General features: G+C 43.2%; 1 protein-coding gene across 2 annotated transcripts in view; it reads left to right on the top strand.

The window, feature by feature from the left end:
- Window positions 1–760: 760 nt before the first annotated feature.
- Window positions 761–12313, top strand: part of COL6A2 (collagen type VI alpha 2 chain) — a 39825-nt gene continuing 28272 nt past the window's right edge. For both annotated transcript variants that reach the window (XM_070796288.1, XM_070796293.1), the window contains exon 1: window positions 761–899. The gene's annotated coding sequence lies outside the window, so the exon portion shown is untranslated. The remainder of the gene's footprint in view (window positions 900–12313) is intronic.

The following is a 12313-nucleotide window of genomic DNA, read 5'->3' on the forward strand; positions in this document are numbered from 1 at the left end:
GAAGGAGCACTGGTCCTAGGGAGTGGCAACCCCCACCACAGCCCTACCTGGGACCTCTTCTGACTCTGCTCAGGCAGGGACATCACAGAAATCCCAGGGCCCAGTCCCAAGAGCAGCTCCGGGGTTCTCACAGGGTAACGGTCTGCCAGTTCCTTAGGCCCTCCTCTCCACCCAGAGAGCCTGAGGCTCCCGCTATCCTGGCCATCCTTGCCCCTCCTGGCTGGCCCTTCACCTCTGGGTGGCGGAGACCCCAACGCAAGACACACATTGTGATCCATGGGTCACAGAGCTGCGTGTCCCTGAGCGAGGAACGAGACCCCAGCCTGCCGGTTCTGAGCAAGGGGGACTTGGGAAGGAGACGCCTGGCGGGAGGACTCTGCAGCCTCCCAGGGCCATTCCTCCGAGGGCCGAGTGAGTGGTGAGTAAGGTGCCCCAGGCCCGGTAGTAGACACTCCAGGTCGCCAGGAAATGGGGGAGTGCGCAGCAAGCAGGGAGGTGGGCAGGTGTCCAGTCGGAGCAGCATCCAAGAACAGGGAGGGGTCCTGACTTAGCAGGGACCGCAGAGGGGCCTCTCTTCCGCACCCTTGCCCCCTGGGGTCCCTTCCCGCCCCCCACCCGCACCCCTGTCCCCTCGGGTCGCCTCCCGGCCCCGCCCTGCCGCCATCCACGTGGCCGCAGCGCCGCCCGGTGGCCGCCGTCTGGCCGCGGAGGGGCGGGGGCGCGGAGCAGTTGCCCGGGGCGCCGGGCGGTGGACTGGACGAGGCGGGGCGGGGGCGGGGTCTGGCGGCGGCCCTTCCCGCCGCCCCTCCCTCTGCCCACTCGGCGCCGTCTTGCGCGGTCAGGACCCGGAGCCTCTTCGCTCCGGACGAGTCCGACGAGGGCGCCCGAAGCACGGTCAGGTAAGGCCACTGGCAGCTCAGTGCCGCGCAGCGGGGACGCGGGAAGTTGGGTCTTGCCCGGTGGGGTCCGCCCCCGCCGCGGTGCTCCCACTTGCACTGCCGGCCTCGCTTGGAGCCCCCGGGTACGCTCCTGGGGCGCCTCGCGCGGGGACCCATCCGGCTGCCCCCTTCTCTCCTGGGCAGAGCCGGGTCCCCTTTCGGGGCGCCGTGCTGGGGCTCCGGGCGCCTGCCATCTACGCCCGGTCCCCCATCTGCATCCTGACCCCTGGCCGTTCCTGGAAGGTTCGGTCCTGTGTCTCGTGCCTGGGGACATCTCTAGAGTTTGAGTAGCCCAACTCACTCCCATGGGATGACTCCCCCCCAACACGAAACTGGGTACGGAGTGTCCAGGGTTGCTGGCCCCCCTCCTCGGCTCAGCTGAGAGGGAGCGGTTGTCCCTCCTCCCCAGAAAGACTCGTCCCTAGAATGAGGTCCGAGGGGCCAGCTTCCCTGCAGTGGGCCTCAGGGGAGGAGGGGTCCCTGACTTTCCGATGGAGAGCAGGGGAAGGGGAGTCACACTCACACCCCGCCTACCCAGGAGCCAGCAGGAGCCCAGCCTGCCCCATTCCTCTGAGGCTGGAGGTGTCCACTGAGCATCTGCCCCCGACCCGAGAGTCTGCTGAGGGAGACTGAGGGGAGCGCGGGGGGCAGGGCGGGTGCTGACTATGCTGGGCGGCTCCCCTTATGGGCCGGCCCCACACCCGCCCGGATCCTCAGGATCCACCCCAGCAGAGCCAGGGACAGGGCCCAGCACCCTCTGGGGTGGTGAGGGGAGGTCTGCCGCTGGGAATAACTGCTGATACCAGTAAGGACGACTGAAAACAGCAGGATGCCACCCCTGTGTGCCTGCCATCCTGCCCAGGGCCCCCAAACATCCTCCCCTGCACCTAGGAAGGAAGCTGACGGCTCCCACACCCCTAGGCCACCCAGCTGTCCCCAAGGAAAGGCTCTTCACTTGCAGATTGACACCCAAAAAGAAGGAGGCTTGAGGTCCACACATTTCCCTGGGTTTAGTTTCCAGTAAAGGAGCTCTGGCCTGGAGGCCCTCATAGCAGGGTTTATTCCCTGCCTGCCTCTGTCTGCCTCACCAGGGCCAGGAGGCCTGATGGGTATTTGGGGCTCCCAGGAAGGAGGGAAGTGGTCTGCTTCCTCCTGTCGCTTGGAGGCAGGAGGTGGGGTGGGAAGAGGGCCTGGGCCCTGGGGCATAGGTGACTGGAGGGGCTAGACATAAGGGGCAGAGATGTGTCCATTCGGCCAGACGTGGGTCTCAATGGACCTCTGAAATACTCTGGCCACTGCAAAGCTGCCACCCTGGGCTGATGACAGTGACCTGGGGGCAGGGCTGTGAAGACCGCAGCAGGTTGGGGGCAGTTGTTGGGCCCGTCCAAGGTGGAAGCTACAGGCAAGGCAACATACAAGAGACCAGGCTCCAGCTGCTGGGTCACCTGGTCAGGCAGGGCACATCCACACCCAGTGGACTCTGCATTGCCAGCCAGCACGGGTGGCTCTGTTGTGCAGTGGACCTGCCTGAGGTCCCTCAGGTCAGTCGAGCTCCCTGGAATGGGCCAGTGCCTGGGAGAAGGAGCAGGACCCAGGGGTCTTCCCAGGCCTCAGCAGAGGGTGTGGGCTGAGCCTGCCCTCCTCTCCATTGCCATTTTCTCATCTGTAGGACAGGGTCTCCAGGTACAGAGTGGAGGGAGACCGTGTTTGCTGCCATGAATGCTTTATGATACCTGGAAAACTTGGCTCTCATGATTATTTTAAGAAAAACCCAAATAGTTTGATTCTTTTATTTTAAACCCCACCGCACGTTCCACTGGATTGATCCCTCCTGTGACTCCTTTCAAGCATTTGTGCAGAGCCGGGGCACCCTGGTGTGGGGTACATCTGCAGAGAAGCAGGACTCATGGGGTTCTGCTCACTGAACAGGACCTGGAGGCCAGCCCCTACCCTGAGTACTCGTTGGGGCTGGGCCAGATCACACAGCAACAGTGCAGTTAATGCAAATGGAATTGTTTTCTTAATTTACCTTTTGTGGTGTTCATTGTTGGTGTGTAGAAATGCAGATGATTTTTGTGTGTTGACTTTGTATCCTGCTACTTAAATTAACTCATCTATGCAACAGTTTCTTTCTGTGGACTCTTTTGTACATGGAAGATCATATCATCTGTGAACAGAGATAATTTTACGTCTATCTTTTATTTCTTTTTCTTGCCTAATTATTCTGGCTAGGACTTCCAATACTATGTTGAATAGAAGTGGTTAAAATGGGCATCTTGTTTTGTTCCTGACCTTAGAAAAACTTCTAGTTTCTCACGATTGAGTTTGATATTCGCTGTGGGATTTTCATAAATGGCTTTTATTATGCTGAGATAGTTTCCATCTAGTCCTACTTTGTTGAGTTTTTGAATCATGAAAGGATATTGAATTTGATCAAAAGATTTTTCTGCATCAGTTGAGATGATCATGTGGGTTTTTCCTTCATTCTATTAATGTGGTGTGTTACATTAATTGATTTTCATATGTTGAACCACCTTTGCATTCCAGGAATAAATCCCACTTGATCATGATGTCTAACCCTTTTTCCATCCTGTTGAATTCTGTTTCCTAATATTTTGTTGAGGATTTGGGGCTGTAGTTTTCTTTTCTTGTAGTGTCTATCTGGTTTTGGTATCAGGGTAATATTGTTCAGTTGCTAAGTTGCTAAGTCCAACTCTTTGTGATCCCTTGGACTGCAGCACACCAGGCTTCCTTGTCCTTCGCTGTCTCCCAGAGTTTGCTCAAATTCATATTCTATGAGTCAATGATGCCATCTGTAATGCTGACTTCATAGAATGAGTTTGGAGGGATTCCCTCTTCTTCAATTTTTTTGGATAAGTTTGAGAAATATTGATATTAGTTCCACTTTAAATGCTTCATCAGTTCGGTTCAATTCAGTTGCTCAGTCGTGTCCAATTCTTTGCAACCCCATGAATCGCAGCACGCCAGGCCTCCCTGTCCAACACCAACTCCTGGAGTTTACCCAAACTCATGTTGAAGTCAATGATGCCATCCAGCCATCTCATCCTCTGTCATCCCCTTCTCCTCCTGCCCCCAATCCCTCCCAGCATCAGGGTCTTTTCCAATGAGTCAACTCTTCGCATGAGGTGGCCAAATTATTGGAGTTTCAGCTTCGAAATCAGTCCCACCAATGAACACCCAGGACTGATCTCCTTTAGAATAGACTGGTTGGATCTCCTTGCAGTCCAAGGGACTCTCAAGAGCCTTCTCCAACACCACAGTTCAAAAGCACTAATTCTTCAGTGCTCAGCTTTCTTCACAGTCCAACTCCACATCCATACAAGACCACTGGAAAAACCATAGCCTTAACTAGATGGACCTTTGTTGGCAAAGTAATGTCTCTGCTTTTGAATATGCTATCTAGGTTGGTCATAACTTTCCTTCCAAGGAGTAAGTGTCTTTTAATTTCGTGGCTGCAATAAAGCCATCAGGTCCAGGGCTTTTCTTTGTCAGATTTTCAATTACTGATTCAAATTCCTTACTAATATACTCAGATTTTTCTTCATGATCTTCTCTTTATAGGTTTTGTGTTTCTAGGAATTTGTCCATTTCATCTAGGTTATCTAATTTGTTGATGTGCAACTGATTATAGTACCCTCATAATTCTTATTTCTGTAGAATAAGTAGTAATTTCCCACTTTCATTTATGATTTTAGTGATTTGAGTATTCTCTTTTTTTCTTAGTCCATCTAGCTAAAGGTTTGTCAGTGTTGTTGAACTTTTTGAAGAATCAACTTTTGGTTTCATTGATTTTTTTCTACTGTTTGTCTATTATCCATTTCATTTATCTCTGCTCTAATGTTTATTATTTCACTCCTTCTGCTAGATGTATGCTTAGTTTTTTTTTTTTTTTTTCTAGTTCCTTAAATTGTAAAGTTAGGTTATTGATTTGAGATCTTTCTTGTTTTATGTAAACACTTATAGCTGTAAATTCTCTCCTTCATACTGCTTTTACTGTGTTTCATGTATTTAGTATGTCTTGTTTTCATTTTTATCATCTGTGAGTATTTTCTGATTTCCCTAGTGATTATTCTTTAATCTTTTGGTTGTTTAAGAGTGAGTTGTTTAATTCCCACAATTCTGTGAATTTTCTAGTTTTCCTTCTGTTATTGACTTCTAAAGTCATCCCATTGTAATCAGAGAAGGTACTTTTCATGATATTTTCTTTTTAAATCTTTTGAGGCTTCCATTGTTGTTACATTTTTCCCTATCATTACAAGCCTTACCCTCTCTGGTTGAGTTGACTTTCAGGGGATTTAAAAGACTGCCACCTCCCCCACCCTTTTATTTTTCTCTTTTTCTCATTTTGGAAGTCAGACATTGAAGACTATAACATTGGAAAGCAATTGCATATACAGGGGAAATTAGACAGGCACTGCACATATCTAGGGGAAAGTACAGCCTCAGGAAGGATATAAGAAGACCTTACCATTACTCTTCAGGGCTTCCCAAGTCCAAAGTGGTCAAGAACCTGCCTGCCAATGCAGGAGACATAAGAGATGCAGGTTCGATCCCTGAGTCAAGAAGATCCCCTGGAGAAGGAAATGTCAACCCACTCCAGTATTCTTGCCTGGAGAATTCCATGGGCAGAGTAGCCTGGCAAGCTACAGTCCATGGGGTCACAAAGAGTCAGACACAACTGAAGTGACTTAGCACGTACACACGCACCTTTACTGTTCAGGCTGATCCTTGGCACAGAGACAGCCTACAACATAAATAAAACAAAAACAATCAAAAATAGCAAACCCTAGGGAAGGAGAAGAATCTGATTTCCAGAGTTACATATTAGATTCAAATGTCTAGTTTTTACCAAGAATCAAAAGGCAAGTAAATGAACAGGAAAATATGGCCCATTCAATGGAAAAAATGTAAACCAACCAAAACCATCCTTGAGAAAGACCTGATGGTGGATCTACTAGACAAAGACGTTAACACAACTATCTTAAAGATGCTCAAGGAGCTAAAGGGAGATGTGAAGAAAGTAAAAAATAATGTATTAATAAAATAGAAATATCGATAAATAGAAAACCTGGTAGAATCAAAAAAGATTTAATAGAGCAGAAAGCACAATGATTTTACTTATTAGAGGGCTTCAAATGCCAATTTGAGCAAAGAAAGGATCAGTGACATTGAAGATAAGACAATGGAAATTATGAGTCTGAGGAGCATAAAGAAAAAAAGATTAAAGAAAAGTGAACAGAACCTAAAGGACCTGCATACAGTTTTAGGAGTCACAGAAGGAGAAGAGAGAGAAAGGGGCAGATGAAACATGTGAAGAAACTTCCCAAATTTGATGAATGACATGAATATAAACATCTAAGACAAATAAGATGAACTTAAAGAGACTCACATGTTACACAGTATAATCAAACTGTCAAAAGACAAAAACAAAGAGAAAAATTTTATATCAGCAAGAAAGAAGTGGCTCATCAGATCCAAAGGAACTTCAATAATGTTACCAGAAGATGTCTCATCAGAAACTCTGGAAACCAGAGGCAGTGGGTTAATATATTCAAAATGCTAAAAGAAAAAAAAATCTGTCACCCAAAAATTCTATATCCAGCAAAACTGTCCCCCAAAATTGAGGGCAAACTTAAAAACTTCCCAGATAAACAAAAGCTGAAGAAGTTCATCACCAGATCCTCCCTATAAGAAATGCTCAAGAGAGTCCTGCAGGTGAAATGAAAGGACAGTAGACAGTGGCTTGAAGTCATATGAAGAAACAAAGATCTCAGTAAAGGTAAATACATGAGCAATTTTATAAAGCTATTATTATAACAATGGCATATAACTCACTTATTTTCTACATGATTTGAGAGACTAATACATGTTTAAAAAAAAAAAATTAATGTATACCCCGGAGTGGAATTGCTGGGTCATACGGTAGCTCCGTCTTTAGTTTTTTTGAGAAGCCTCCATACTGTTTTCCACAGTGGATGCACCAACTGATTACACGGTGGAATCCACCAATTCCCTTCAAAAGTGCGTGAGGGTCTCCTTTTCTTCACATCCTCATCAACAGTTGTTATTTGTATTCTCTCTGATGATAACCATTCTGACATGTGTGAGCTGATATCTTATTGTGACTTTGATTAGCAATTCCCTGATGATTAGCAGTATTGAGAATCTTTTCCTGTACCTCTTGGCCATCTGCCTTTCCTCTTTGGAAAAATATTCAGTTTTCCTGCCCATTTTTTAACTAGGTATGAGCTGTTTATATATGTTGGATAGTAACCCCTTATTTGGAGAAGGAAATGGCAACCCACTCCAGTATTCTTGCCTGGGAAATCCCATGGACAGAGGATCCTGGCAGGCTACAGTTCATGGGGTCGCAAAGAGCTGGACACAACTGAGTAACTAACACATACACACACAACCCATTATTGGTTGTATCATTTGCAAATACCTTTTCTCATTATGCAGGTTGTCTTTTTGTCAATGGTTTCCTCTGCTGTGCAAAAGCTTTTAAGTGTAATTAGATTTCATTTGTTTAATTCTGGTTTTATTTCCTTTGTTTTTGGAGATAGAGCAGAAAAAAAAAATTGTGCTGTTATTTATGTCAGAGTGTTCTGCCCTTGTTTCCCTTGGGAGTTTTATGGTATCCAGTCTTACATTTAGATCTTCAATCCATTTGGAGTTTATTTTTGTATATAGTGTTAGACAACGTTCTAATTTCCTCCTTTACATTTAGCTGTCCAGTTTTTTCAGCACCAATTATTGAAGAGACTGTCTTTTCTTTATGGTATATTCTTGCCTCCTTCGTCATAGATTAATGACCGTAAGTGCATGGGTTTATGCCCTGGGCTCTCCGTTCTTTCCTGTTGATCTGTGTCTGTTTTTGTGCCGGTACTATATGGTTTTGATTACTGTAGTTTTGTGGTGTAGTCTGAAATTGCACACATGATTCCTTCAGCTCTGTTCTTCTTGAAACTTGTATTATTGTAACTTCAGTTTGTAACTCCACATTTTGTTTTCTACATAATTTAAGAGACCAATGCATTACAAATAATATTTGCTTGTGTTTTTGGAGCAGTTTTTTGTGTGTATGTTGTCGAACTTAAACTGGCTTCCCAGGTGGCACAGTGGTAAAGAATCTGCCTGATAATGCAGGAGACACAAGAGACACAAGTTCTATCCCTAGGTGGGAAAGATCCCCTGGAGTAGGAAATGGCAACCCCCTCCGATATTCTTGCCTGGAAAATTCCATGGATGGAGCAACCTTGGGGGGCTACCAGTCTATGGGGTCGCAAAGAGTCGGACATGACTGGGCAGGCAGCACAAAGTTAAACTGGCATAAATTCCAATTATATTGTTATAGTTTTATAATGTTAAGTTAATCCCATGGTAACCATAAAGAAAGTACGTAAAAACTCAAAAAGAAATGAGGAAGGGACGTAAATGTTTTACTACAACAATCAGCTACACAGAAAGGAAGAAAGTAATGCAGAAAATGAGGAACAAAAAACTATAAGGTACATAGAAAACAAATAGCAAAACTAAAGAAGTAATTCTCTCCTTATCAATAGTTATTTGAATTTTAAATGGATTATACTGTCCAAGCAAAACACAGATACTGGCTGAATGGACTTTAAAAAACACCATACAGCTAAATACTGTCTATAGAAGATTCACTTTAGATCCAAAGACACAAATAGGTTGAAAATGAAAGGATGGAAAATGCTATTCCATGCAAATAGGAACCGAATGAGAGCAGGGGCAGCTATACCAACACCAGGTAAAGTGAACTTTAAATCAAAAAGAGTTATAAGAGACAAAGAAGGATATTATATATTAATAAAAAGTTTACAACAGAAAATAACATATTATAGTTGTAAATATATACACAATAACAGGCTATCAAAATGTTTAAACCTTAAAAATGCTAAATCTTGATCAAGCATTGGGAAGATGGTTGCCTGGCTCTTGGTCCACTCTGCCCATGTCGCTTTGTTGTAATAAAGGTGATAAGTGAGAGCCCAGTTATCACGACTGTGGACTCAAAACCATGCTGCCTGGATTTGGAGCTCCGCTACTAGCTGAGCACCTCGGACAAGGTACCTATCTTGGTCTCAGTTTCCTCATCTGTGAAATGGAGGTTATATTGGCACTAATATCCAAGGGCTGTTGTAAAGGTTAAAAGTCTGCAGTGTACCATCTGGTGCAGAGTAATCATAGGCATTTCATGCCACTTCATCTTTTCTATTTTCTTCAAAGGCTTTTTAGTCCATGCTCTACACACAGTTATTTGCTCCTCCTGGATTTTATTTGGGTGCCCTGCATGAGGTAGGATTACTTTCAGTCATATTGTGAGCCCTTTTCCCAGCCTTCTTTCACTGCTCTGAAAACAGCCATCTCATCTTTTCAGTTCTCATCTGGTTTTATGCCACTGCTGTGTGGTCTTCTGGCCATTTCCAACACCAAAACAATAAATACTTCATTACTGTGATTGTATTCCATTATTGTACTTGATAGCATAAATTTTATCAACCTTCATTTTTTATTTTTCTCACCTACTCTTATTTATTCCTTCAGATGAACCTAGAATTTATTTTGTCAACAAATAATGGCAAAAAAGAAAATTTATTGGAAATTTTAGTCAAAATTACATTCAATTATAGATTTGGTTAGAAATAACTGATATTCTGAAATAACTGATATTCTTAAGTATTGTGTCTCTCATCTAAAAACAAGGTTTTTCTCTCCAACTGTGTTCTTTGGAAATTTTTTGAGTTTTTTCCATAAGTCATGCACATCCTTAGGTTCTTGTTAAGTTTATTCCTTGGATTTATTTTGGTTTTCTTGCTAGTGTAAACAGTATTTTTTCCATTACCTTTTCTAATTGGTCGTTCCTGATAGAAGAAAACCTGTAGATTTTTATGTATTTTTCTTATAACTGCCTCAATGAAACCCGTTTCTCTCTCCCCTAAACTTTGTTCAGTTTATCTTATTGAGTTTTCTAGGTAGATAGTACCATCTTTAATAAGGAGTTCCCATCTCATCCTTTACAAGATTTATACTTGTTTCTTTTTACTGTCTTATTGCATTGGCTTCCAACACAACAGTGAGTAATAGAGTGAGATCAACACTCTTTGTCTTTTTTAATTTTTGTACTCTAATGGTCATTCTTCAAGGGCAGGAGTTTCAAATCCAGAGTCAGTTCCATAGACGGGTCCACTGAAGTAATAAGGAATCTGATTTCTGTATATGAGTAATCTGTGTATTTGTGTCAGGTAAAATTGTCCACATTCTTAAAGGAGTCTGTGACCCATGAAGACAAAAACATCTATTTTAGCTTTGTGTAAAATTTGATTGCTGTTGTTCAGTTGCTAACTTGGGTCTGACTCTTTGTGACCCACTGGAATGTAGCACACCAGGCTTCCCTGCCCTTCGCTGTCTCCCAGAGTTTGCTCAAACTCATGTCCATTGAGTCGGTGATGCCATCCAACCATCTCATCTTCTGTTGTCTCCTTCTCCTCCTGCTTTCAGTCTTTCCCAGCATCAGGGTCTTTTCCAGTGAGTCATCTCTTTGCATCAGGTGGCCAAAGTACTGGAGCTTCAGCATCAGTCCTTCCAATGAATATTCAGGGTTGATTTCCTTTAGGATTGACTGGTTTGATCTCCTTGCAGTCCCAGGCACTGTCAAGAATCTTCTCCAGCACCACAATTCAAAAGCATCAATTCTTTGTCATTCAGCTTTCTTTATGGTCCAACTCTCACATCTGTACATGACTTCTAGAGAAACCATATCTTTGACTAGATGGACCTTTGTCAGCAAAGTGATGTCTCTACTTTTTAATACATTGTTTAGGTTTGTCATAACTTTTCTTGATTTGAAATTTATATCCTTTATGGTATTAATCCAACTCCTAAATCTCTTAGGAGGTTTTGCCTTGTCTGATTTTTTTTAATCATAAATGGATGTTTGGTGGCTTTAATAGAGCTGTTACATACATACCTTATTTTAATGTACTTCACATTATTGAACCTTGCAGATATTTTGGTTTTTACAAATCAGCAGCTTGTGGTAACCCTGCATTGAGCAAGTTTATCAGAGCCATTTCTTCAACTCTATTTGCTCACTTTCTGTCTCTGTCACATTTGGGGAGTTCTTGAAATATTTCAGACTTTTTCATTATTACCTTGTTATGGTGATCTGTGATCAGCAGTCTTTAATATTACTAATACAACTCTCTGAAGGCTCAGATGATGATTAGCATTTTTTAGCAATAAAATATTTTTAATTAAGCTATGTATATTATTTTTTAAGACATACACCATTTCACACAATAGATTACATTATAGTGTGAACATAACTTTTCTATGTACTAGAAAACCAAAAAAAATCCATAAACTCCCTTTATTATATTTGCTCTATTATGGTGGTCTGGAATCAAATCCACAGTACCTCCCTATTGTTTGCAGAAACTCCTTGCAGAATATTTTTTAGGAATGGTGTGTAGGTGGCATAGATCTGAGCCCATTTACATCTGAGGTGCTTATCCATTTTTTACTCTTTGTTTGTTTTTAATTGAAGTATAGTTGATTCACAATAGTGTGTTAATTCCTGCTGTACAGCAAAATGATCCAGATATACATGTATATGCTTTCTTTTTTATGTTCTTTTCCATTATGGTTTATCTGAGGATATCGAATATATTTCCTTATGCTATATAGCAGGTCCTTCTTTTTTATCCTTTCTAAATGTTAGTTTGCACGTACTTACCCCAGAGTCCCTGTCCATACTCTCTCCCCCTTGGCAACCACACGTCTGCTGTCTATGTCTGTGAGACTGTTCTGTTTGGTAGATAAATTCATTTATGCCATATTTTAGATTTCACACGTGCTATCATATCACTTATGTCATATGGTATTTATCTTTCTCTGAATTACTTCACTTAGTTTGATTATCTCTAGTTACATTCACGTTGCTGCAGATGACATTATTTCATTCTTTTTCTGGCTGAGTAGCATTCCATCGTGTGTATTAACTATGCACCACCTCTTCTTTATCCACTCCTCTGTCAGTGGCCATGTAGCTTGTTTCCATGTCCTGGCTATTGTAAGTAGTGTCACTATGGACATATGGGTGTATGCATCTTTTTGAACTAGAGTTTTGTCTGGATATATGCCCAGAATTGGGATTGCTGGATCATATGGGAATTCTGTTTTTAGTTTTCTGAGATGTTTATTCTTGTATATGAAAGATAAGGTAGCTGGGGAGACATCCTTGGGTCATTTCATTTTCCTGTCAAAATTCTGAATTATTATCTCATCTTCAGTCTACAATGTTGTAGAAGAAGAGTTTGATGCCTCTA

The sequence above is a fragment of the Bos indicus genome, chromosome 1 (genome assembly GCF_029378745.1).
Source record: "Bos indicus isolate NIAB-ARS_2022 breed Sahiwal x Tharparkar chromosome 1, NIAB-ARS_B.indTharparkar_mat_pri_1.0, whole genome shotgun sequence".
In the NCBI taxonomy this organism is placed as follows: domain Eukaryota; kingdom Metazoa; phylum Chordata; class Mammalia; order Artiodactyla; family Bovidae; genus Bos; species Bos indicus.